The sequence below is a fragment of the Eriocheir sinensis genome, chromosome 52 (genome assembly GCF_024679095.1).
Source record: "Eriocheir sinensis breed Jianghai 21 chromosome 52, ASM2467909v1, whole genome shotgun sequence".
NCBI lineage: Eukaryota > Metazoa > Arthropoda > Malacostraca > Decapoda > Varunidae > Eriocheir > Eriocheir sinensis.
Window position 1 is genome coordinate 4,224,074 of NC_066560.1, and position 27,902 is coordinate 4,251,975.

General features: G+C 45.2%; 1 long non-coding RNA gene across 1 annotated transcript in view; it reads left to right on the forward strand.

Moving 5' to 3' along the window:
- Positions 1-9,150: 9,150 nt before the first annotated feature.
- The window catches only part of LOC126982917 (uncharacterized), a 30,275-nt gene continuing 11,523 nt past the window's right edge, over positions 9,151-27,902 (forward strand). The window contains exon 1 of the long non-coding RNA XR_007735402.1: positions 9,151-9,266. This is a non-coding gene — a long non-coding RNA (uncharacterized LOC126982917). The remainder of the gene's footprint in view (positions 9,267-27,902) is intronic.

Here is a 27,902-nt window from a genome sequence, read left to right on the forward strand (position 1 = left end):
TTCTTTTCTTCTTTCTCTTCCCCTCTTCTCTTTCTTTCCCTCTTCCTTCTTTTCTTTCCTTTCTTTCTTTCCCCTTTCCTTCCCTTCTTCCTTCTTTTCTTTTCCTTTTCTCCTCTTTTCCCTTCTCTTTTTTCCTTCTCTTTTCATTTTCACAACTCCTTTTTCTCTTTCTTCCCTTTCTCTTGTTTCCTTCTACCCTTCTCTTCCCCTTTCTCTCCCTTGTTTCCTTCCTCTCTCTCCCTTGTTTCCTTCCTCTCTCTCCCTTCTTTAATCCCTCTCTCTCTCTCTCCCTTCTTTCCTTCCTCTCTCTCTCTTCTTTCCTTCCTCTCTCTCCCTTCTTTAACTCCTCTCTCTCTTCCTTCTTTCCTTCCTCTCTCTTCCTTCTTCTCTCTCTCTCTTCCTTCCTCTCTTTTCTCTCCTTCTCTTTCCTCTTCTTCTCTTCTCTTCTCTCTTTCTCTTCTTTCTCTCTCTTCTCCGCCCCCCCAATCACCTGCTAATGACCTCACTAAATCTTGGTGACTGGCATGATTACCTTAATAGCCGCTTCCCATTGGTCAACGCGCCCATTACGTCATCATTATGTCATCGGCGGGGCAGCCAATCAGCTATCAGGGTTGACAGCGAGTCCACCAATCACGCTTTGTTATTTTACTTAGCATCGGCCTTTCAGCGAGAGAGAGAGAGAGAGAGAGAGAGAGAGAGAGAGAGAGAGAGAGAGAGAAGGGGGGGGAGGCGGCGTCAATTGGATGGGAGTAGTAATTAGGAAGTTAATTTGTCACCTGTCTCTCTCTTTCTCCTCCTCTACCTCCTCCTCCTTCTCCTCCTCCAACACCTGTCTGCTCTTACCTGGCCAAGGGAGGAGAAAATGGAGACGTGTGTGTGTGTGTGTGTGTGTGTGTGTGTGTGTGTGTGTGAGAGATATTATTATTATTATTATTATTATTATTATTATTGTTATTTGTTGTAGTAATAGTAGTAGTAGTAGTAGTAGTAGCAATAATAAGTAGTTTTTTTTTTTACGGTGGGTAGATTTTTTTTTTTTTTTTACTGGTTATTTCTGCTTAGTGAATATATTTTTGGTGTGTGTGTGAACTCATCCATTTTCTCTCCTCTTTCTCTCCCTCCTCCTCCTCATTATCACTATTACCATCATCATTATAATCATTTTGTCTCCTCTTTCTCTCCCTCCTCCTCCTCATTATCACCATTACCATCATCAAAATCATCATCACCGCCATCTCATCCGGTCCACCCTCATCACGCCATAAACAGGTTCGTGTCTAGTCTTAAGTCGGTTTGCGTCTCATAACCGTCACGCTCACGTCTCGTACACGTCTCCTCCTCGTCAGGTGTACCCCAAACGACCATACTACGACCCGTATTATACATGTATCAATCGTGTTCTGTACATACACGGGAACTGTTGTATAGAGATTGCACTCGTGGACTTATTGTATATCGGCCGAGAGGTGTGTTGAAGGGGGGAGGGGGGAGGAGGAGAGGGGTGGAAGGGAAGGGAGAGGGGAGTAGATAAGGGGAGGTTAGGGAAATGGAGAGAGGGTATTGGTAGGTTTTATTTCCCCATCCCTTTTTCTCCATTTCTTTTCCTTAATATAAACGGGATGGGAAGGGTAGGAAAAGTGAGATGGGGCAGATAATGAAGGGAAAGGGGAATGGGAGAGAAGAGGAGGAGGAGGAGGAGGAGGAGGTTGTTATTCTATTTCCCCTTCCCTTCTTCCTCCTCTCCCTTCTTTTTCTTATGAGAGGCAAAGGGTGGAGGGTAGAGAGGGGAGGGGTAAGGGAAAGGAAAGGGAAGGGGAAGGAGATGAGTAGTTTTGTCTATTCCTTCTTTCTCTCCCTTCTTTTCCTTCCTTACTTCTGCTTTCCATATGAGAGACAAGGAGGAAGAGGGGGTAAGGGGTTCTAAGAAGGGGGTGAAGAACGAGGTGCTGGAATAGGAAATGGAAAGGGGAGGATATAGTCACACCTTCCCCTCCTCTCCCCTCCTCTCTAACCTGCTTTTCCATACTTCCATGTTTCCACGCTTCCCTTAAATCTCCCTTCCACTTTCTTCCCTCCTCCTCCTCTTCTCCCCATCCCTTCCCTCTCCCATTCCCCTTACCTGCTTTTTCATGCTTCCACGCTTCTACGCTTCTACTAAATCTCTCTCCCTTTTCTCCCTCGCTTCCCCTTTCCCTTTCCTTCCCTTTCTCGCCTCCTCCTCCTCCTCTCCCTCGCCCTTTCCTCTCTCCTCTCCCCTTCCTTCCTTCTCCTCTCTCCCCTCCTCCCTTCTCTTCTCTCCTGCCTTCCTCTCCTCTCTCCTCCTTCTCCCTTCTCACCGTCTTTTCCTCCCTCTCCCTTGGTCTCTCCTCTTCCTCTCCCCTCATTTCCTCTCTCATCCTCCCTCCTCCCCCTCTCCTTCTCTCCCCCCTCCCCCCCTTTTCCTCCCTCGCCTTTACCTCATCAGTAGCGACCATTAATTTCACGCTTTTTTCAGGTTAATTAAACTTACACCTGCCCGCCTACCTCCCCCTCTCCCCCCTCCCCACCCCCTCCCTCACCTGTCTTACGCTCCTTTTCTTAACACTTGCTTACTGACCCCCTTCCCCCCCTATCTACCGCCCCCTTCCCCCCTCTCTCTCCTGTCTACCTGTACCTCTCCTACCCCCCCCCTCCCCCTTCACCTTTTTACCGCTCCCCCCCTCCCCTACTCCCCATTTCACCTGCGTCCTCCTAATTGGTATTTTTAAGGTAATGCTTCACCTGCCTTCCTTATTCTGTTTCACCTCCTCCTCCTCCTGCTGCTGCAAAAACACACACACACACACACACACGCACAACTTTTAGCTCTCACTCTCATAATTAACTTCGCCTCTCTCTCTCTCTCTCTCTCTCTCTCTCTCTCTCTCTCTCTCATCCTTATTTCTCATCCCTTTTCTCCTTCTCTCCGGCTTTTCCATTTCCTCCTCCTCCTCCACCTCCACCTCCTCCACCTCCTCCTCCTCTCAACCACCTCGGAGCCGAAGAATCTCACGTTGCCAGTCGTCGGATATTCATGAACGAAAACTTGTCATTTGTTTCGTTTGTCTCACGATGATAAAGATTAAGACCAACTCAACATGACTCCCCCTCCTCCCCCTCTTCCCTCACCCCCTTCGTTCCCCCTCCCTCTCCCCCTTTTCACTGTGACCTCAACACCGTAACCTCTCGTGTGTGTTACCTTAATGACCTTGACCTAGTTATGTAACGTGAGTGTGTGTGACCTGGAGCTAAGAATTTATATATATGTGTGTGTGTGTGTGTGTGTGTGTGTGTGTGTGTGTGTGTGTGTGTGTGTGACCTCGAGCTAAGAATTGTGTGACCTCGACCCTTCCATCAGACAGATCAGCAGAAGTCTTTTTTTCTGAGCCCCGGGCAGGAGGTCCCCCCCTTACCCCCCCTTAGCCACCACTACTACTGCTGCTTCTACTACTGTTTTGGTATTTCAAGTCTGTCTGTTCTTCCTCCTCTTCCCTCTTCGCTTCCTTGGTTTTATTTTTTGGTTGGTTGGAGGTGGAAGAGGAGGAGGACGAGGAGAGGGAGGAAGAGGAAGGATAAATATCTGCTTTTTTCTTCTTCTTCATCCTTTTCTTCAATCTAGCCTTCCTTCCTTTTTCCTTCCATCCTCTTTTTGCAATTTCACCACCGCCACCACCACCACCATAATTTTGTCGTCGTCGTCGTCGCTGGTGGTGGTGGTGGTGGCGGTGGCGCAGGAATGACCAGGTAGTGACTAGCGGGGGATACCTGGGGACTTCCTGGCCCTTGAAAACGACTCCTGCTCGACGACCTCCTCCCTTGTGTGTGTGCGTGTGTGTGTGTGTGTGTGTGTGTGTGTGTGTGTACATAAGAAATATACAGATGTTGATTCTCCTCTTTCTAATACCTTCTTATCTTCCTCCTTCTCTTCCTCTTCCTCCTCTTCCTTCTTCTCCCTTCCTCATCTTCCTCACCATCCGCTTCTTTTTTCTTTCTTTTTTCATCTGCTTCATCATATATATTTTTTTCTTCTTATGTTTTTTGTTCTTGGTCTCTTCCTCGCCCTGCTCTTCTTTCTCTTCCTTTTCCTCCTCCTCCTCTTCCTTTTCCTCTTCCTCATACCGCGCGGCAGTTCTACAAAAAGGTTAATGTGCTTTTTGTCTATATTAACTCAGAGACAGACTTGCCTTGGGGGTGAAGACTGGCCTCCTACCCCTCTTCCTCACCTCCCAGCTTCCCCTCTCCTCCACCCTCCTCCTTCTCCCCTTTACTCCTCTCTCCTCTCCAATATCTCCCATTCCCCCCCCCACAACTTTAACCTAACCTCCTCACCCCCTCCCCTTCCCCCTTCATCCCCCTTTTTCTCCCCACTTCCCCCCACACTACCTCAATCTCGTCTCCCCCTTTCCTGTTCCGCCCTGACCCCTCATCTTCCTTCCTCCACTTCACAGCATCCTTATCTACTTCATTTTTTACCCATTCTACTTTTATTCCTTATCTGTTTCCTTTCTTTCTTCCTTTTCCTTCCTTATATTTGTAGTCCTTCTCCTCCTCTCTCTCTGTCCTCTTTCATTCCACTTTCATTCGTTATCTGTTTCCCTTTTTTCTCTTATTTATTTCTCTTGCATCTACAGTCCTCCTCCTCCTTCGCCTCTTCCACCTCCAACCTCACATTCCTTTATCTCCTCCTCCATCTCCACTTCTCAACAGCCTCTCTCTCACCTCCCCACCAAATCCCACTGGAGGAGAATAGCCTGTTTCCTTCTTCCCCTTCCTCCCCTTCCTCCTCCTATCCTTTATCTCCCCTCTACATCCTTTACTACAGTGTCACTTCATTCCCTTTATCACATGACTTCTCCTCTTCCTCCTCCTCCTCTTCCTCTTGCTCCTCTTCTTTCTCCTCTTCCTCTTGCTTCACTTTCTCATCTCCCTGCCTCCCTTCCATCCCTCACTCAATACTTTTCTTCGTCCACACTATCTTCTTTTTCTCTTCTTTCGTGTCTCTCTGTCACACCTTTTATTTTTCATTTTCTCTTCTATTTATTTTTTTCCTCTTTGCTGGTTTAACTTTTTTTCTCTCCTCGGCGTCCCTCGCGTGAATCTTTTGACACCTTCCACACTCTTTCTTCCCTTCCCGGAGCCTCATTTTCCTCATTTTCCGTGTCATGCTCTCCCTCCCTCCCTCCCTCCCTCTCTCTCTCCCTCCCCTCTTCCGCCTCTCCGCCCTGTGTGTTTTGTCCTTTTTTTCCTTTCTCTTTCTTCATTCTGTTTTTTTACCTTTCATTTTAATCTTATTTTATTTTTCTTCTCCGTTTCCTTCCTTCTTTCCTTCCTTCCCTCTGACTTGCTAACGTGACACGGCAGGCTTTTTTTATATTTCTATTCCTTCTTTCCTTTTTTCCCTCTTCCATGTTTCCTATTTTGCATTTTCCTTTTGGCACGGCACGATAGACCTTTCCCTTTGCATTTTTTTTTATTCTCTTTTTGCTATTTTCTCTCCTTTTCTTGATCCTGTCGTCCTTCCCTGTCGTCCTTCCCTGCCGTCCTTCCTCTCGTTCTCTATTTCTTTCTTCTTCTCTCTTCTTTCATCTCCGAGCTTCCTTCCAGCAGCGAGATATTTGTCCTTCTTTCTTTTCTCCTTGCTTGTTCAAATTCTTTTTCTTCCTTTTCCTTTCCTAGCGTCTTTTCTCTTTCTTTCTCTCTCCCTTTTTTATTTTCTCCATTCCATTACTCCATTATTCCTCTCGTCCCTTTCCACCTTCCTCATTTCCCTCCATTCTTTCCTTCCCTCCTTCCTGCCTTCCTTCCTTCCCACCTTTCATCAGAGGCAACCCACGCAACGCTCTTCCTCCTCCTCCTCCTCCTCCTCTTTATACAACTTCCTCATATATGTGTGTGTGTGTGTGTGTGTGTGTGTGTGGGTGTGTGTCCCGAAGTTAATTTATCCGGATCATGTTATTGTATTTCCACACACACACACACACACACACACACACACACACACACATACACACACACACACACACACACGTACACACAGAGGGCCGCCATTTGTTTTATCCTCCTGTAAACACGTCTAATTATCACCCCTTTGCGCTCTCTCTCTCTCTCTCTCTCTCTCTCTCTCTCTCTCTCTCTCTCTCTCTCTCTCTCTCTCTCTCTCTCTCACACACACACACACACACACACACACACACACACACACACACACACACAAGATAAGCTAATGTATGTACCCTGATCGTCTCAACAGATTATGGCACACACTGTATTTATGTATTTTGTGTATAAAACGAGTAATAAACCAGTACAGTGTTTTATTTTCTCTCCGTAGCGGCAATAGTAGTAGTAGTAGTAGTAGTAGTAGTAGTAGAAGTAGTTGTAGTGGTACCAGTAGTAAAGCAGTAATAATAATAATAATAATAATAATAATAATAATAATAATAATGATTTTTCTCCCTTCCCTCTTAAAGCAGATATTTATTCACTCACGCTCTCGCTCTCCCCTCGCCAACACTCTGTCCTTCCCTCCTTTCCCCTCCCTTCCTTTCTTCCTTCCCTCCTCCCTTCCTTCTTTCCTCATTCATTCATTCCTCTCTTACCTTCTATTTGTGTTTTATCACTATGACTTTCACACATTTTAAGCTCTTTTTCTCCTTCATTTTCATCACCACCACCACCACCACAACCACCATCTTCATCCCCCTCCTGGCATCTTCTTTGTAGGTGTCAAGGTTATGCAACGCTATCTCCTCCTCCTCTTCCTCCTCCTCCTCCTCCTCTTGTGAAAGCCTGTCATGGTGGACGCGAGCGAAGACTTTACGTGAAATCTAAACCACTAAAGAAGAGGAGGAGGAGGAGGAGGAGGATGGGGAGATGGAAGAAGAAGAAGAGGTGGATGATGAGGGAACAGAAGAATAATGACGAAAGATGAGGAGGAAGAGAATTAGGAAGAGGAGACGGTAACGATAGCGAAGTAAAAGGAGAAGAAGAGTGATGGAGAAGGAGAAAAGAGATAATGATGGAGGAGAAGAAGGAGAAATATGAAAAAGAAGGAGGACGGTGGAGGAAGAAAGAAAGAAAGCGAGAACTAGGAGGAGGAGAGGCAAATTAAGGGAAAAGAGAAAAAGGGAGATAAAAAGAACATGAAAAGAAAGAGAAGAAAAGGAGAAGATTAATTGAAGGAAGAGAGAAAAGATTAAATAAAAGAGGAAGAGAGAAAATAAAGGAAAAAGGAAGAGAGAAAAGAAGAAAGAAAATAGGGAAGATGAGAATGAGGAGAAACTTGATTAGAAGAAGAGAGGAAAGATGAAATAAAAGAGAAAGAAAAAGATGAGAAGAAGAAAATTTGGAAGGGAAAAGAGGAGGGAAATAAAACACAACATAGAGAGAGAAAAAAAAGGAACAGAAGAAGCAAAAAAAGAAGAAAGAGGAGACGTAGGAAAGACGGGAAGAAAAATTAAAATACAAAGGTAAGGAGAGAGAGAGAGAGAGAGAGAGAGAGAGATGCTGTTTCTTTGAGAGGTTTTAATTGCCACCTTAGTCGTTAAAAGCTTCAGGTAAAAACACTAATTAACCTTACTAGGAAAGGTGTGGCCAGGTGTTTTTCTTCTACGTCAGAGGGAGGAGGGAGGAGTGGAACGGTGAGAGGGGTGAAAGGATGAAGGGAAAGAAGATGGGTGAAAGGTAAAGATGAAGGTAAAGTTGGATGATGGAGGAGAATAGAAGGAGGAAGAGGAAATGCAGATGAAGGAGAAAGAGAAGGTGGAGGGAAAAGGGAGGAGGAGGAGGAGGTGAAAAGGAAGAAAAAGGGAAGAGGAGATGTAGATGAAGAAGGGGAGGGAGAAGGAGGGAGGATCAGGGGAAGGAGATGAGGAAGGTGGAGGAAAAGGAAGAAGATGGAAAATATGAAAAAGGAGATACGGAAGAGGGAGGAGGGAGGGAGGAGGAGACGAAGATGAGGAAGAGGGAGAAAGGAGACGGAAATGAGGAAGGGAAGATAAGAGATTGAAGAGGCAGAAGGAAATGTGAAGAATGAACGCTAAGGGAGATGAAAAAGACGAGAGAGAAAGGACTGACATGTTTAAAGTTTACATGGGTGAAGAGAGATGACGGGGAGGAGGCTAGATGCATGAGTGGGGAGGGGAAGGGGTGGAGGGGGTAAAGGGGAAGAGGGGGAGGGGGGAGGGGGTAAAGGGGGGGAAGTTCAAGGTTAATCATAATCACGTACCAGTAAAGCTTCAAACAGGTGAGTGTGTGTGTGTGTGTGTGTGTGTGTGTGTGTGTGTGTGTGTGTTGTTGTTGTTGTTGATTTTGATATTTTTTGTTTTATCTCCCTTAGTGGTTTGTTTGCTTGCTTGTTTAACGCGTCCTTGGTTTCATATTCTGGTATTTTAATGTATTTTCTTTAATCTTCGTTCGGTGCATTTCTCTGTTTATCTATCTGTCTTCACACACACACACACACACACACACACACATAGTTAATTTTCTGCTCATTACCGCCAGTGTGAGGGCAACAAGCGCTTAGCGCTGACTACATTAATTTGGTTTCAATGTGTCACAGCTAATTAGAAAGTGAGGCTCGCGGCGGTGGCAGGTGTGTGTGTGTGTGTGTGTGTGTGTGTGTGTGTGTGTGTGTGTGTGTGTGTGTGTGTGTGTGTGTGTGTGTGTGTGATGGATAGATAGATAGATAGAAGGGGAATAAGGAGGACGAAGAGGAGGAAATGGAGAAGATGGAGAGAAGGAGAAAAGGGATGAGGGGGTGGTAGAAATATGAAAGAGAGAGAGAGAGAGAGAGAGAGAGAGAGAGAGAGAGAGAGAGAGAGAGAGAGAGAGAGAGAGAGAGAGAGATGAAATTACACACTACGAGGTCGAGGAAAGAAATAAGTGACACAATTAGACGAAACAGAAAGAAAAACAAAGAGCAAAACTGAGCAAAGAAAAAAAAAGACAACTGAAAAACAGGATATCAAGCCACGGTAACATATTAGAAAGTAAGAAAATGCGTTTAAATAGCCTTCCCGCCTTCAAAATTCCCGCCGGGTGGTTCATGAGTCAATTCGAAGCAAGGATAGGGAGTTCGAACCTTTCCCAAGACCCGCCTTGGCAGACACTCACTCCGGTGCTGGGCCACGCGCCGCATGTGTACCCAGGAGGTCCGTTTAGTGTGTCTGTGTGTGTGCTCCCTCCATCCCCGCCTTCTGCAGGATTATACACCTCAGGGATGATACAGGAGACTCAGGAAGGTACGAGTGATTAGTAGATTACAGACCGAGTGGATATAAAGGACAATATGAGTGTGTGTGTGTGTTGCGAGTGAGACTGATATAGCGAGGTAAGCTGTGACTGAGATTACGGCTCACACACACACACACACACACACACACACGCACACATACAGACGTTCAGGAGTGCCTTATGTCGGTACAGGATGAAGAGAACGGCTGATGAATGCCCGGAACACCTTACATCATCGTTAGGTTAGGGTAATCGTCAATTAAGTAGTAGTGGTTTGAGTGCGTGAGATTACTAGCGAGGGATGCTGTGAGGTCTCTCTCTCTCTCTCTCTCTCTCTCTCTCTCTCTCTCTCTCTCTCTCTCTCCCCGCCCCCATCTCTCACCACACAGCCCTCCCCATAAGCCTAAACCATCATTAAGTCTCTCCAAGATTGTCAGACTCTAAAACCACTTAATCACCGTGAATTAATTGTTTCGTTGGGTGTGTTTGGCAAGAGCGAGCGTGTACGTGTTGGCGGCGAGTGACGGGAGATTCAGAGCCTCGACGTGGACTGACTATTAGGCTTCGTGAACAAGCTTGTGGATGGGAACGGTGTGAAGGTACTTTAGGGAGGCTCTAATGGTAGTTATGTTGGTTGTACGCTTTCAGAGGAGGGTTTGCTAATAAAAGGTTGTCAGTGGACGTTTCATAGTTCAAATGTAAATGAAGTAAAGGTTTGGGTCGCGGGAGGAAGCGTTATAATGGATAGGAAGGAAAAGGAGGGTACATTTTGTCGCCTCCAGTGATAGTTATTATTTTTTTACAGCTAAGGAAACCGCTCAAGGGCAACACAAAAAAAAGGTGTAAAAAAAAAAGCCCGCTGATGTTCGTTTTACACTTTCAGAAGAGGAAGTTTTGCAGTTCTAAGCCTACTAGTGGAAGTTTCATAGTTTTAATTTAGATGAAGTAAAGGTTTGGGGCCGCGGGAACAAGCTGTATACTGGATGGTAACGATAGGAAGGCGCTTTTCGTCGCCTCCAGTGATTGTGGTGTTCGTTTTACACATTCAGAAGAGGAGGCTTTGCAGTTTTAAGGTTACTAGTGGAAGTTTCATAGTGTAATGCATAATAAGTAAAGGTTTGGGGCTGCGGGGAGAAGCTTTATAATGGATAGGCACCTTTCGTCGCCTCCAGTGATAGTGGTGTTCATTTTACACATTCAGAAGAGGAGGTATTGCAGCTCTTAAGGTTACTAGTGGAAGTTTCATAGTGTAATGCATAATAAGTAAAGGTTTGGGGCCGCGGGAACAAGCTGTATAATGGATGGTAACGATAGGAATGTACGTAGTGATAGTTTTGTTGTTTTTACACTCTCAGGGAGGAAGCCTTACAGTTTTAAGGTTACTACTATACATTTCAGCGGCGGACAAACGCTGTTTTTCGCAAATATCTCCTAAACGATTCGTTGGATCAGTATGATATTTCAGTACACTACCTTTAACACCCAGACCTAATTTATGGCTGATATACCATATTGCAATGTGTGTTATGTGAGGAGTTTACTGACTGATATTAAGCCTAATCCAGTCATCATATCTAAGGTGTTATACAGAATCGGACGAGTGTGGGGTACTCGTCTAACCCCTCCACCAACGCCCCGAACAACCCCCAGACCACTCCTTCCCTTTTTTTTTTTTTTTTTTTTACAGCAGTCAGCGTGGAAATATCGATAGAAGATAGAAAGAGAGGCAACATTGCGGCGGAATTTAAGAGGTAGAAGACTATCAGTATGAGGAGGAGAGCTGATGAGACGAAGAGCCTTTGCCTCCACTCTGTCCAGAAGAGCTGTGTGAGTGGAGCCCCCCCACACATGAGATGCATACTCCATACGAGGGCGGACAAGGCCCCTGTATATGGACAGCAACTGTGCAGGGGAGAAGAACTGGCGGAGACGGTACAGAACGCCCAGCCTCGAGGAAGCTGATTTAGTAAGAGATGAGATATGAAGTTTCCAGTTGAGATTTTGAGTTAAGGATAGACCGAGGATGTTTAGTGTTGAGGAAGGTGATAGCTGGGTGTTGTCAAAGAATAGGGGATAGTTGTTTGGAAGATTGTGTCGAGTGGATAGGTGGAGAAATGTGTTTTTGAGGCGTTGAAGGACACCAGGTTCTTCTTGCCCCAATCGGAAATAATAGTAAGGTCTGAGGCTAAGCGTTCTGCAGCCTCCAGCCTTGAGTCGTTAAGTTCCTGAGGGTGGGTCTTCTATTAAAAGAAGTTGAATAATGCAGAGTGGAATCATCGGCGTAGGAATGGATAGGACAGTTCGTTTTGGAAAGAAGATCATCAATGAACAACAGAAAAGAGTGGAGATAGGACAGAACCCTGTGGGACACCACTGTTAATAGATTTAGAAGAACAGTGACCGTCTACCACGGCAGAAATAGAACGGTCAGAAAGGAAACTGAGATAAAGGTACAGAGAGAAGGATAGAAACCGTAGGAGGTAGTTTAGAAAGCAAAGATTTATGCCAGACCCTATCAAAAGCTTTTGATATGTCCAGCGCAATAGCAAAAGTTTCACCGAAACGGCTAAGAGAGGATGACCAAGAGTCAGTTAAGATAGGAGATCACCAGTAGAACGCCCCTTGCGGAACCCATACTGGCGATCAGATAGAAGGTCAGAGTGGAAAGGTGCTTTTGAATCTTACGGTTAAGGATTGATTCAAAAGCTTTAGATAGACAAGAAAGTAAAGCAATAGGACGGTAGTTTGAGGGATTGAGCGGTCACCCTTCTTAGGTACAGGCTGTGAAGGCATACTTCCAGCAAGAAGGAAAGGTAGATGTTGACAGGCAGAGGCGAAAGAGTTTGACCAGGCAGGGTGACAGCACGGAGGCACAGTTTTTAAGGACAATAGGAGGCACTCCATCAGGTCCATAAGCCTTCTGAGGATTGAGGCCAGAGAGGGCATAGAAAACATCATTTTGAAGAATCTTTATAACAGGCATAAAGGAGTCAGAGGCGGGATGAGTAGGAGGAATATGCCCAGAATCGTCCATAGTGGAGTCTTTAGAAAAGTTTGAGAGAAGAGTTCAGCCTTAGAGATAGATGAGACGGCAGTGTTGCCGTCAGGACTGAGGAGGAGGGAAAGATGAAGACGTGAAGTGGGAGGAGATTTTTTTGGCTAGATGCCAGAAGTCACGGGAAGAGTTAGAGAAAGCAAGGTTTTGACATTTTCTATTAATGAAAGAATTTTTGGTTAGTCGGAGAATAGATTTGGCACGATTTCGGGCAGAAATGTAAAGTTCATAATTAGCATTAGTTTGAAGGCTCTGGTATCTTTTGTGAGCTACCTCTCTATCATTGACAGCACGAGAACAAGTGTGATTAAACCAAGGCTTTTTAGCGTGAGGAGTAGAGAAAGAACGAGGAATGTATGCCTCCATTCCAGAGACAATCACCTCTGTGATGCGCTGAGCACACACAGAGGGGTCTCTATCCTGGAAGCAATAATCATTCCACGGAAAATCGAAAAGTACATCTCAGGTCGTCCCACCGAGCTGAAGCAAAATGCCAGAAGCATCGCCTCTTCGGTGGGTCCAGAGGATGTACAGGAGCGATAGGACAGGATGCAGAAATAAGATTGTGATCGGAGGAGCCCAACGGAGAGAACAGTTTGACAGAATAAGCAGAAGGGTTTGAGGTAAGGAAGAGGTCTAGAATGTTGGGCCGATCTCCAAGACGGTCAGGAATACGTGTAGGGTGCTGGACCAACTGCTCTAGGTCGTTGAGGATAGCAAAGTTGTAGGCTTGTTCACCAGGATGGTCAGTGAAAGAGGATGAAAGCCAAAGCTGGTGGTGAACATTGAAATCTCCTAGGATGGAGATTTCAGCGAAGGGAGAGTGGGTCAAGATGTGCTCCACTTTAGAATTCAAATAGTCAAAGAATTTTACATAGTTGGTAGAGTTAGTTGAGAGATAAACAGCACAGATGTATTTAGTAATAGAATGACAGAGAAGTCTTAACCAGATGGTGGAAAATTCAGAAGAGTCAAGGTCGTGGGCACGAGATGATGTCGTTGCGCACGTAGGCGCAACATCCAGCTTTGGATTGAAATTTAGGATAGAGATAGTAGGAGGGAACAGAGTAGAGATTGCTGTCAGTAGCCTCAGAAACCTGTGTTTCGGTAAGGAAGAGAAGGTGAGGTTTAGAGGAGGAGAGATGATGTTCCACAGAATGAAAATTAGAGCGAAGACCGCGAATGTTGCAGAAATTGAGAAGAAAGAGGTTCGAGGAGTTATCAAGACACCTCTCGGGTCGGCAGCCAGAAGGGGAGTCCTCCCTGGGGAATTTAGGTCCCCAGGCGGGGACCTGAGGCATTGCTTAATTGAGCCATTTTGAATTTTGAATTTTGGAAAAAGGTGTATATGTTATGTGAATGTAGTGTGGTGTGGATAAAGAGAGGATCTGTCTTTAGAGAGCATGCTGAACTACTCTCCGGTGTTGGTGAGACAATAGGGAAACGGTTAGTGAGGACATGGGAAGGGTCTTTGGAGGGCTTCAGCTCCCTTCTCACCTCCCATATATACCTCACCGGGAGTGGCTTGCGCCCGTTCGGTAGGTGTCTTCCTACCTACTCCAGCCTACTCCCTACCCCAATATCGCAGCATCCCCCTCCTCGTTTCCCTCTTCACCCCCCTACTCACACCATCCCCCTTCCCCAGCCCGAGGCTATGACTCAAGCAGAGGCAGGGTATAACTCATTGACTGCCGAGGCGCATCCAGGTGTTGTACAGTAATTATCAACGTGAAATACGTCTTGCCTCCATGGAATTGTACCATGCTCTTAGTTAATAATCATATCTATACATATACACCTACATAACATTCTAATATATAATACAGTGATGGGAGAAATAGGGAGGGACATAAGAATGATGAGGGAGGCGAGGAGCTAGGGGGAGAAGAGGAAGGACAATGAGAGCGAGAAGGGGGAGAAGTTGTGGTTAGGAATAGTTTGGGAGGGTGCTGGGGGGGGGCACACTTTCCTTCGAATGTGTCAACATGACTCGTCGGGTTTGTGTTATTTTCCACGAGTAAACTCCTCACATAACACATATAGTATCGTGGTATGTTAGCCATAAATTAGGTCCGGATGTTAACTGTAGTGTGCTGAAATGTCATACTGATCCAACGATTCGTTTAGGAGATATTTGCGAAAAACAGCGTTTGTCCGCCGCTGAAATGTATAGTAGTGTAAGTTTCATAGTTCAATGCATATGAAGTAAAGGTTTGGGGCCGCGGGAACAAGCTTATTGATGGGAACGATAGCAAGGTACGTTTCGCCGCATGTAGTGATAGTTTTGTTGGTTTTACACTTTCGGGGAGGAGGCTTTGCAGTTTTAAGGTTACTAGTGGAAGTTTCATAGTGTAATACACAAGAAGTTAAGGTTTGGGGCCGCGGGAACAAGCTGTATAATGGATGGTAACGATAAGAATGTACGTTTCGCCGCCTCTAGTGATAGTGGTGTTCATTTTACACATTCAGAAGAGGAGGTATTGCAGTTCTAAGGTTACTAGTTTAAGTTTCATAGTGTAATGCATAAGAACTAAAGGTTTAGGGCCGCGGGAACAAGCTGATGTGTGGGAACGACAAGAAGGAACTGTTCGCCGCCCGTAATGATAGTTTTGTTGGTTTCACACTTTCAGAAGAGGCTTTGCGGTTTAATGGTTGTGAGTGGAAGTTTCGTAGTTTGGTAAATCTTAAGAATAGCGGCTCCTAGCGGGTGCGCATTTAGGGCTCGGTGTGGTGGTAATTACAACATTTCTAGCACGTACGACGGGGTTTTGACAAGCGAGCAGGCGTGTTTATGTCACAAGGGGTGTATTTTTCAGCGCGGGCTCTTCCCTTTCTTCACCCCGGAGCTCGCAGTCTCATCGCCCATCGACTTAGAAGAAATCGTGAGGCCAGCGCGGAAAAATGCACCTCTTGTGACATAAACACGCCTGTCTGCTTGTCAAAACCCCGTCGTACGTGCAAGAAATGTAATTACCACCACACCGTGCCCTAAATGCGCACCCGCTTGGAGCCGCTATTCTTAAGATTTACCTGTAGTTTAATGTAAAGTTGGTCGTTATATTCTCAATGACGTCGCGGTGTTGATTGATAGGCCTTGTGATGAGAGAGCTCAGCGGGGGCTTATATGAACGACTCTTAGGGGTAATTACAAACAACAGGATCACATCGTTCTAAGGCTACCCAATTATTGTTTTTGTGAGTCCAGAATGATTGTACGGCGAGGGCTATTACTAAGCTCGTGGGACTAGTCGCCTATACTATTATCTTCAGCCATGTTAGGTAGTCGAGAATAGTTTTGAATAGGAATAGTCGGCGGTCGGGTCTTTGTCCTGGAACGATGCAGTCCTCTTATGCGGAAGTGCCTCGTAACAGATGACGGCGAGACCGGAAAACGAGTGAAATCACCCTTTGAAATCGTTGACGCCAGCATGAAATATTATACAAGAAGGATTTTTGTCATTCGGGGTAACTAATCGTTTACCGCACATTATATATTTCCCCACTCACCCCGAGAACTGTCAATGCCGCTCACAATCACCATAGTCACGTGCTGGACTCGCGATCGTCAGCCAGCCTCAGATCACCACCACACACCCGAAGGAGACAGAACACAACCCCCGAGTGTGTGTGTGTGTGTGTGTGTGTGTGTGTGTGTGTGTGTGTGTGTGTGTGTGTGTGTGTGTGTGCGGTGAAGGAGGCAGCTCAAGGATAAAAAGAAATAAGTAAAAATATCTCTTTAATCACAGCTAATATAAAGTTAGTAGAAATGAATGGCAAAAGATAGGTCAGTGTGTGTGTGTGTGTGTGTGTGTGTGTGTGTGTGTGTGTGTGCGCGCGCCATGAATGTTATATAGAATGTTTTTTTTCTTGTGTATAAATGTATGTCAACCAAGGTTTTCCATTTTGTATACGTATTTACATGATGCGCACAATACGGTTTACGACAGTGAAGCCAAAGACTGGGTCGCCACCTCTTCATAAACAGGCGACGAGATAAATCCCAGACGGCGGGTGACACACAGCTCTCGGCCCTGTCAACACGAAATCGCAGGAAGAAAAGTTTGATTAGATCTCAGATAGAGCCATGGCAAGCGGAACCATGGATTCTTGAGAGTATGTAGACTTTGAGAGGGACATGTCAGGAGTTACGTCATTCCCCCCCTACACACACACACACACACACACACACACACACAGCTAGCTTTCTTGTTGTGAAATCAATCAATCAATCTTTCGGTAACTGTAAAGGAAAAATGTCAAAGATAAGGTTCCGCCTCTTCCAGCCTCAGGCACTCCCCGCGCGGTGCAGCCTGCCAGCCCGTGCCTCTCAGCTCCTGGGCCAGCCACCTTCCTTCCCTCTCACTCCCACGACCGGCTCTCGACAACACCCCACACTATGTTGTGCTATGGAGTCAAAGAATACGTCAGATTTGTTCCTCTCTCTCGTTTTTTCTAGTTCCTTTTCCTCTCGTGGCGTGTATTGAGGAGTCCGTTGAAGCCTACAGCCTCTCAAGGAATGGGTGTGGTGTTGATATAATTCACTTTCGTTCAGCCATTAACGCGCATTTCATTTCGTTCCCAATACATTAATGCCTTTTTTTGTGATTGGCTGACTTTTTCTTATTTGTACCACCGATTGCATTTTCCACGAAGTTTTAAGAGGTTCCGAAGGGTCCGCAGCACGCCCTCAGGAGGACAACTCTCTCAAACGTGACGGTCGCTGCCGAAGTATTGTAAGGCAAGACATTCCCCGCCCGCTCCAGCATCCCCCAGACGTAAGGCACATCACTGGCCGACCTATGCGTTATCTTCCGTCCTCTACTTTACGGTTAGTGGGGCATTTTATGTGATATTAGTTCAAGAGAGCAGAAAATTGTGTTAGAGGGTGAAAACTCTTGAACCCTTGTATACCCTCGCTGCCCGCCGCCACTCCTGATAATGCTCCATCATAATTTCCACAGCAGCATTTCTCGAGGCTTTTCTCCAAGATTTTGCACGTTTTCAAGCTTGCGCTCATTCGTCTGCCCTGTCCATCGTTGTATACGGTTTCAGAAACTTCCATCTCTGGCCCAACAGTAGTATTTCGTGAGCGAGCGACCGAGTGCCTTCTCACAAGTTTTTGCCATTGCACAAACCTCGTATTCCTCTCCCCCCTCCATCACGCATACGGTTCCGGGGACAAGTTCGGCCCGCAGTACTTCCTTGGGCGTCTTGAGGCAGCGAGGGATCACGGGCAGGAGGGAGGGCGGCAGTGATGAAGTGTGTGATGCGCTGCGGGATCTCTGGCGGGGACGAGATTTCCCTTGGGGAGCGGGGGCGGGAGGGGAGGATAGATTTGGCGTGGAGGAAGGAGGACAGCGGATAGGTGGGTAGAGGCTGGGAAGAGGAGAGGAAGAGGGGTATAAGATCAGATTTTTTCGGAGGAAGGTGAAGGGGGAGAGGTAGGGGAACGGATTAAAGAGGCGCGGGGCTGGGCGAGAGAGAGGCCCTGGGGAAGGAAAGGGAGGTGACTTTGGGAGCGGAGGGAGAGGAGTGACACTCAGGGAGGGGAAGGAAAAAGAACATAAAAAAAAATAACGTAAGGAGTCTGCAAGAGGCAGGTTGGTCTATACAAGGCAGCTCCTGTAAACCTGACCCCACCTAACCACACTATCCATGAATTTATCCAACTTTTTCTTGAATGTATCTATGGTATTGGCACCCACGACATACTGCCAAGCCTGTTCCACTCATCCACCACCCAAATGGTAAACCAATTCTTGCCTATGTCTTTGTTAAATCTGAATTTATCTAGCTTAAAACCGTTACTACGTGTCCTGCCTGGCTTTTTTTTTTACAAACAAAACCCTATTAACGTTCCCTTTGTTAATGCCCTTCGTCCATTTATAAACCTCGATCATGTCACCTTGTAACCTTCTCCTTTCTAGAGAGTGTTGATTTAAATGCTTCAGTCTATCCTCATAAGGCAAGTTTCTCACCCTCTGAATATTTTTTGTCATCCTCCTCTTTACAGATTCTAACATCTTGATATGCATTCTATAGTAGGGGGACCAGAATTGAACCGCATAATCGAGATGAGGTCTAACTTGTGGGTGCCCACACAAAGAAAACAGGTTTACCCCTGCGGGCTACCGGCGTCGACCCGCACGAAGAATTATACCATTAAAACAAGTATAATAGCTTAGAGAAGTGTCATTTAAGGAGTAATTGTATGAGGGGTTATTCCTACCTACACTCAAAATACCACACTTCCCAACATTGAATTCCATCTGCCACTTCCCCGCCCAATCATATAGTCTGTCTAGCTCATCCTGGAGAACACTAGCGTCCTGGTCCGATTGGATTACTTTACCGATCTTGGTATCATCTGGGAACTTACTGACATCACTGCTAGTTCCTGTGTTGAAATCACTGATGAAAATAATGAAAAGCAGTGGACCCAACACCGACCCCTCACTTCCTACTTTTAAGCCTCTAAGCAGAACTCCTCAATAATATATACCTAATCATCATCTAAGCCGCGCCCTGATCCAGTTCAAGATTTTCCCATCTACGCCGTGAGCCTATAATTTTAGTGATAGCCGGTGATGATGAAAAGAGGGAGAGCTGGACAAGGGAGGGAGCAGAGTACAACACGCGTGAGTTATACAACAACGCAACTACAGCCTGTGATTTAAACAATTGAAGAGAGAGAGAGAGAGAGAGAGAGAGAGAGAGAGAGAGAGAGAAGGGTGAGTGGGATATTGAGAATTTAGGTCATTACGAGCAATGGAATAACTGTGCGCCATGCAACAACTGCGTATGTGTAAGGGACTGAAGGGAGAGGGGATGAGAAATTTTAGGATTGGAAACAGAGGGCAGCAGATAGATGTTGCTAGATAGATAGATAGATAGATCCTTTATTATCACATCATGTAAATATAAATTCTTTGCTATACATATATCTCATACATGTAAGAGACTGAAGGGAGAGAGGTTGAAAGATTTTAGAATTGGAAGCAGAGGGCAGCAGATAGATGTAGTTAGATAGATAGATAGATAGATCCTTTATTGACCACATCATGTAAATATAAATTCTTGGCAATACAAATATCTCATACACTAACTTAGCGACTATCACATTGAAACACCTGCTAACCCTATACAGTCTATAGCCAAACGTACCTTAGAGATGAGAATAAACAGGTAATACTTGGCGATATTCCACGAGAGGCAGAATGACAGAGGGAAGGGCAAACATTACTAACAGTTGAAGATAAAATGGTAATACTAGTAATAGGGAGACTCATAAAACAGCCTCCATTCCACGAGACATAAAAACATACCTAACAGTTGAACATAACCTCGTGATACTTGCACGGAAAGTCATCAAACTGCCATCAGCTCACGAGAAAATGACAGAGGGAAGGGAAAGGCAACATAACCTAACAGTTGAATAGACTTGTATTACTTGCACAGAGAATCAGAATATCAAAATTGACGAGTCTACGAGAGAGGAATGACAGAGGGAAGGGCAGCTTACCTAACAGTTGAAAATACTAGCAAAACGTAAACGATGATTCAGGGGTCACAATCTCAAACAGTTCGGCACCCAAGCTCATATATTTGACAAGGCTTTCGTAGGCGTTTTGGGGTATTTCCAGGGGTAGTTTAATAACCCTGGTGGCACGTTGACCCTTCTTCTATAGCCCCTTCGGTCGCGACCCCAAGCTTGATTTTCTTGGGGTTGCCAAAACCTCAAAATATCAAACATGGTGTTATTCCATTATAATAACACATATACAACTAAACTAGTGGGGTCGCAGTCATGTCTGGAGGTGCATGATTGGGGTCGCCTGAAAAGAAGGTTGGGAACCACTGTTCTATAGCATGAACCTAACAACACACTCGTTAGAACCCGATTGCACTCCATTTTGAGCTTTGGAATATGTTGTTGTGGGAGGTGGAAGCATCTGAAAATACAACCCAGAATCGTAAAATTGACAAGCCCACAGAGACAATATGACAGCGGGAGGGGCACGTCCTCTCTCGGCCCATCGATCCGCCATAGCCGGATATTAACTGTTGAGTCGCTACTTCAGGAGACTGTAACTAATTTTCCTGAGTAATGATGAGTTTGTCCTCGTTTCTATGGGGAAGTGAAGCCATATGAAGAGGGAGGAAGGGATGGAAGGTCAGATGAAGAGGAGGGAAAGAATGATGAGAGGCAGGAAGGGAGAGACAGAGGCTGATAAAGAAGAGAAAAAGGATGAATATGCAGAAAGTAATGAGAAAAAAATAGACGGAGGAGGAGGAGGAGGAGGAGGAAGATGATATTGATGAAGGAAGAGAAGGAAGAAGAAAATGTTAAGGAGAGGAATAGGATGAGAAATGGGAGGTAAAGTAGCAGAAGGAGGAGGAGGAGGAGAAAGAAGCAGAAGAGTAATATGAGGAATATGAAAAATAATATGACAAAAAGAGGAGAGGGAGATGAACTGAAGGAGAAAAGGCTCGGATGTGAAAGAGACAAATAGGATGAGAAATAGTAGTTAAAGAAGTAGTAGTAGTAGTAGTAGGAGGAGGAGGAGGAGAAGAAGGAGGAGGAGGAAGAGGAGGAGGAAGAGGAGGAAGAATCAGCGGATACATTTCACTTCAACAAAATTTATCTTCTCAGACAGAAAATTCATCTTCTTCACATTTCCAAGAAGAGACAATGAGAGAGAGAGAGAGAGAGAGAGAGCTATTTCCCTCGAGTTCATGTTTCTATCTCAGTTTCTTTAAATCCGAGAATTCCAACAAACTCGCATCCAGAAAATGTATATTATTAATTCTGTTTCATCCGTTTAATCTTTTGCATTTTATCGCTTTCTCTCTTTCTCTTCCTCTCATTTATTCCTTTCTCTTTCCTCTTTTTCCTTCTCCTTCTGTATTAATTTTTGACTCGGACGAAGTTTCTCTCTCTCTCTCTCTCTCTCTCTCTCTCTCTCTCTCTCTCTCTCTCTCTCTTACCTGGCTAAGCTTCTTACCTGGCTTCGTTTATTGCTTTATTTCGTCGCTTGTTAGTGTGGTCGAAGGCGTCGCAGTATTGCCAACGCCGGAGGGTAAAACATATTGCTGAAGGTTTACATTATTTCTGTCTGGCAATCATGTGTTGGCTAGGAAACGAGGGGGAGAGAGAGAGAGAGAGAGAGAGGGTCCAATTTATTTCCATTTACGGCTCCCATTTTCTTATTTTTGTACCTTATTTTCCTTCCCCGAAAAGTAGATTCTATCCTCTTACCCTAGTCTCTCTCTCTCTCTCTCTCTCTCTCTCTCTCTCTCTCTCTCTCTCTCTCTCTCTCTCTCTCTCTCTCTCTCTCTCTCTCTCTCTCTCTCTCTCTCTCTCTCTCTCATCATTATAACACAAGAAATAAAAAAGATACCCGGAAAAAAAAATATTCACTTTCCATAATTGATTGAAACGGAGATTTTTTCTTAGATTTTTTTCCCATTTTTTTCTCGCATCTTGAGGTGGCAACACTGTGGCCCGAGGGAGACTACGCCATCAGTGCTGCAAATTGAGGTGATAAGGTTATGTCTGTCCGTCTGTGTGTGTGTCTAGAGGAGGAGGAGGAGGAGGAGGAGGAGGAGGAGGAGGAGGAGGAGAGGGTAAGACTAGGATGAGTAGGAGAAAAAAAAGGAGATTGGAATGGTATAGCAAGAGCGAAAGGAGATAGAGAGGAGGAGATACGAGTAGAGAAGAGATCAAACAGGAGAGGAGATAGAGGAGACGAAAGTAGAGAGAGGAGGAAATAAACAGGAAGAGACAAAGAGAGAAGATAAAGTAGAGAGGAGGAGAAAATGAAGAAAGGAGAAGATAGAATAGAGAGAAAGATAAAGAGGAGACAGACACAAAATAAAGAGAAAGGAGCACAACAGAGATAAAGCAGAGGAGTAGGAGACAAGATAAAGATGGAGATAGAATAGAAAGAGAGGATAGAGAGTAGAGTGAATAGGTGAAGGAGGAAAACCAGGAGAAAGAGAAACAGAGGAAGAGAATGATGAAAAGGGAAAGGAGATGGAGGGAGCTGGAAGAGGAAAAAGTACTAAAAGGAAAACAAGGAAAAGAAGAGAAGGAAAGTAGGAAGAGGGAAAGGCAAAAGTAGGAAGAGGAGGAAGGAGTAAGAAGAGGAGATGGAGGAGAAGGAAGATAAGAAAGATGATCAGGAGAAGGAAGAGTAGAAAGAAAAGGGGAAGGAGGAGGAAGACAAGAAAATAAAGGAGTGAGAAGAGGAGGAGGAGGAGGAGGAGGAACTGCACAAGGAAGATTCAACACTATTCATGTTTTGAAATAGACGAAGTAAGATTTCCCAGAAGGCTTTCATCTTTTTTTTTTTTTACTTATAGCTTGTCATCTTCTCTCCCCCCTCCTCCTCCTCTTCCTCCTCCTTCTCCTCCTCCTCCTCCTCCTCCTCCTCCTCCTCCTCCTCCTCTTCTTCTTCTTCCTACATTTATAACTTTTCCACTTTCATATCATTTACCTTGATTTTGACATTCTTGCTCTTCATAAATCTTCTTCGTCTTTGTCTTCGTCTTCGTCTTCGTCTTCGTCTTCGTCTTCATCTTCATCTTCTTCTTCTTCTTCTTCTTCTTCTTCTTCTTCTTCTTTTTCTTCTTCTTTTTCTTCTTTTTCTTTTTCTTTTTCTTTTTCTTTTTTTCTTTCTTTTTCTTTTTCTTTTTCTTTCTTTTTCTTATTCTTATTCTTTTTTCTTTTTTTTTCTTCTTTCTTGCCGTCGTCGCTGTCTACGTCACTGTCTTCCTCCTCCTCCTCCTCTTCCTCCTCCTCCTCCTCCTCCTCCTCCTACTTCTCCTCCCACTCTTGTGTTAAACGTAAAAGTGTATATTTTTCATGGTCTAAGATGAGTCCTTTAGTGTGTGATAATTACTCTCTCTCTCTCTCGTCTTCATAACCCGGAGATAGGCGTCACCTGAGCGCCGCCTCATAAGGGCCGTCGCGGGACCCGTTGAGGCGTTAAATCCGGGTTGACTTTTGGATAATAATCTTAGGCGCGAAACGTTTACTTCTAGAATAGCCACAATCTCTCTCTCTCTCTCTCTCTCTCTCTCTCTCTCTCTCTCTCTCTCTCTCTCTCTCTCTCTCTCTCTCTCTCTCTCTCTCTCTCTCTCTCTCTCTCTCTCTCTCTCTCTCTCTCTCTCTCTCAATACGTGGTCTCAAGGCGTACATTAAAGTTCATTATGGCAGGAGACTTTTATTACCTCCTATTGTCCTTAAAAACTGTGCATCCGTGCTGACACCCTGCCTGGTCAAACTCTTTCGTCTCTGCCTATCAACATCTACCTTTCCTTCCTGCTGGAAGTATGCCTTTGTACAGCCTGTGCCTGAGAAGGATGACCGTTCCAATCCCTCAAACTACCGCCCTATAGCTTTACTTTCCTGTCTATCTAATGCTTTTGAATCAATCCTTAACCGGAAGATTCAAAAGCACCTTTCCACTTCTAACCTTCTATCTGATCGCCAGTATGGGTTCCGCAAGGGGCGTTTTACTGGCGATCTTCTTGCTCTCTTAACTAACTCTTGGTCATCCTCTCTTAGCCATTTCGGTGAAACTTTCTCTGTTGCGCTAGACATCGAAAGCCTTCGATGGAGTCTGGCACAAGTCTTTGCTTTCTAAACTGCCCTCTTTCGGATTCTATCCCTCTCTCTGTTCCTTTATCTCCAGTTTCCTTTCCGGCCGTTCTATCTCTATGGTGGTAGACCACTGTTCTTCCCCTAAACCTATCAACAGTGGTGTTCCACAGGGCTCTGTCCTATCACCCACTCTCTTCTTGTTATTCATCAATGATCTTCTTTCCATAACAAACTGTCCTGTCCACTCATACGCCGACGACTCCACCCTGCGTTATTCAACTTCTTTCAATAGAAGGCCCTCTCAACAGGAAGTACACGACTCCAGACTGGAGGCTGCAGAACGCTTAACCTCAGACCTTGCTATCATTTCCGATTGGGGTAGAAGGAACCTTACGTCCTTCAATGCCTCAAAAACTCAATTTCTCCGCCTATCAACTCGACAAAATCTTCCAAACACCTATCCCCTATTCTTCAACAACACTCAGCTATCACCATCCTCAACACTAAACATCCTCGGTCTATCCTTTACTCAAAATCTCAACTGGAAACTTCACATCTCTCTCGCTAAATCAGCTTCCTCGAGGTTGGGCGTTCTCTATCGTCTCCGCCAGTTCTTCTCCCCCACGCAGTTGCTATCCATATACAGGGGCCTTGTCCGCCCTCGTATGGAGTATGCATCTCACGTGTGGGGGGGCTCCACTCACACAGCTCTTCTGGACAGAGTGGAGTCTAAGGCTCTTCGTCTCATCAGCTCTCCTCCCCCTACTGATAGTCTCCTTCCTCTTAAATGCCGTCGCGATGTTGCCTCTCTTTCTATCTTCTATCGATATTTTCACGCTGACTGCTCTTCTGAACTTGCTAACTGCATCCCTCCCCCCCTCCTGCGGCCCCACTGCACACGACTTTCTACTCATGCTCATCCCTATACTGTCCAAACCCCTTATGCGAGAGTTAACCAGCATCTTCACTCTTTCATCCCTCACGCTGGTAAACTCTGGAACAACCTTCCTTCATCTGTATTTCCTCCTGCCTACGACTTGAACTCTTTCAAGAGGAGGGTATCAGGACACCTCTCCTCCCGAAATTGACCTCACTTTCGGCCACCTCTTCTGATTCTTTTTTAGGAGCAGCGAGTAGCGGGCTATTTTTTTATTATGGTTTCCTTTTTTTTGTGCCCTTGAGCTGCCTCCTTTGTTGTAAAAAAAAAAAAAAACATCGCCAGACACTTCCGAATTCTCTCCCTTTCCATTTTCTCCCTTATTTTATTTCTCTCTTCTCCCTTCTCTCTATTTCTCTTTCCAAGCCTCTCCCTTCCCGTCCTTTGATATCGTTGGACGCGCTCTCCCTAACTACCATCTCCCTTTTTTTAATCACCCTTATTGCCAGTCTTTCAAGTACTCTTCCTTACCATCTACACCGTCTTCTTCTTTCTCTCTTATCATGAGACTTCTAGATATCCTCCCTTTTCACCCTTTTACTTTCTCTTTTTATTTTTTTCCATCATCATCTCCCTTTCACTAGGTTCAAATACTATAACTTATTGTATTCTCCCTTACTATCTTCTCCCTGATTATTAAGATTCAGATACTCTTATTTGTTATCCATCTCCCTTACCGTTTCTTATCTCCCTTTTTCTGCAAGTTCCTGTTCTTCCTTCCTCCTAATCTGTTCCTTCCCTCCCTCGCTTAATCTTTCCTAGTCCTCCCTACCACTTCCTGTTCCATTAGCCTCTCTCCCTTCCCCCCCTCCCTACTCCCTTCTGTCTCCTGTCTTCCCTTCCCTCTCATTTTTCTCTCCCTATTTCTATTCTTGCCTACTGTTATTTATTCCTTTACTCTCTCCTTTCCCTCTTCTTTTTCCGTCTCTTATCCTTCTATTTTCTTCCTTCTCCATCTCTTACCTTTCTTTGCTTCCTTACTCCTCATCCTCTCCTCCTCCTCCTCCTCCCCTTGCTCTTCCTTCCTTACTCTTCACGCCTTTCACCTTTCTCCTACTCCCCTCTCCTACTCCTCTCTTTCTATCTCTCTCCATCATCCCAGCTTCCTCTCTCTCTCTCTCTCTCTCTCTCTCTCTCTCTCTCTCTCTCTCTCTCTCTCTCTCTCTCTCTCTCTCTCTCTCTCTCTCTCTCTCTCTCTCTCTCTCTCTCTCTCTCTCTCTCTCTCTCTCTCTCTCTCTCTCTCTCTCTCTCTCTCTTTTTCCGTTTTTAGTCAAGGGAAGGTTTTTAGAGAAGAGGATGTGAAAGAGGAAATGGAGGAGGAGGAGGAGGAGGAGGAAGAGGAGGAGGAGGAGGAGGAGGAGGAGGAGGTTGGAGTATTAGGATAGAGAGGCTAGGGAGGAGGAAAGATAAAGGAAGGAAGGAAAGGGAGGGAAGAGAAGGGGAAGTGGCACAGGGAAAAAGAAGGAGAGGAGGAGGAGGAGGAGGAGGAGGAGGAGGAGGAAGAAGAGGAGGAAGAGGAGGGTTGGTCACGTTGCGGATCTCCCAGTAAAAGCTTCTGATACTTATGGGAGGTTAGCACGACAGGAGGAGGAGGAGGAGGAGGAAGAGCAGGAAGAGGAGAAGGTAAAAGAGGCAGAGGAGGAGTTTAAAACCAGGAGACAGACAAGTAGGAGAGAGTGATTGAAGAAGCGGTAGGAGGAGGAGGAGGAGGAGGAAAAAAAAGAGTAAAAATAGGAAGAGGAGGAGGAGGATACACGGACACATTGAAGAGCAGGCAACATAAAAACTAAAGGCCTATAGATGCTGGGCGGCGAACATAGATGAACAGCTGACGTAGGTGGTGTGAGATGTCTTATTACAGGTAGGCACGGCACCCTTAATCTAACAACTGCCTTCTGCTTTTTTTGCTCTTTTTTTATCTCTACTAAGAGGAGGAGGAGGAGGAGGAGGAGGAGGTAAATTATAGATGAAAGGATAAAAGGAAAGAAATGAAAAGTAGAATCAAGGGGAGATAATTATATGGAGAGAGAGAGAGAGAGAGAGAGAGAGAGAGAGAGAGAGAGAGAGAGAGAGAGAGAGAGAGAGAGAGAGAGAGAGAGAGAGAGAGAGAAAATTAGAGAGAGAAAGCTTGTAATTATGTCCCCTCCTCACCCCTCACCCATTTCTCCTCTCACCCTTTCCTTTACCCTCTTCATCTCCTTTCCTCCTTTCCTTTTCCTCTGATCTCCTACCTCTCTTCTTAGCCTTTTCCCTTATTTTCATATATCTTCTTCACTCCTTTTACCCTTTCCCAATTCCGTTTTCCCTTCTCTTCTTCAGTTTCCTCTTTCCTCTATAGTTATCTTTTTTCAAACCTCTCCTTCTTTCCCAGCACTATTTCCTACTTCCTCATCTTTTTCTCTCAGCATTATTTTAACTCCAATCCATCTTCCTTTTACTTCTTTTACCTCCTTTCCTCTCCTCTCTCCTTTATCCCTCTCCGCTCTCTCCTCCTCCCTCATTTTCTTCCTCTATCATTTTCTTCCTCCTCTCTTCCTTTCCTTCCTCTCCTTTGATGTGGCTCTTAGGCGAATGACCAAACATGAATAGTTAAGTTATCCCTCAACTCTGCAACACTCAGGTCTTTTTATCATCATCATCATCATCACCTTAATCTCCATCATCATCTCCAATGTCTTTTATCCCACTTTTCCTCGAACAATATTACTTTAAGTTACTTCTTTTGGCATACTTGAAAGTCGAAATCTAACTTCTTTTAGGACAAGGGCACTGGAGCTTCACGTACCCTTATAGTCCCCCCCACCCCCACCCCACAAAGTCCCTCCGTCGATTCTTTACTTCGTTTGTTCGTAAAAGAAGTGAGTAAGAGAGGCAAACACGACAAAGGGGTTTCAGGAGGTGAGTGGTGATATCTTAATGGCAGTGTTTCAATCTTTTCCTTACTAAAACATGTCGGTTATTACCAACTCGAAAACGGACGGCAGGTACAAATTTGACCTCCGATTATTGTTATTCTTCGACGCGTATTCTTAAACCCTTTCGAC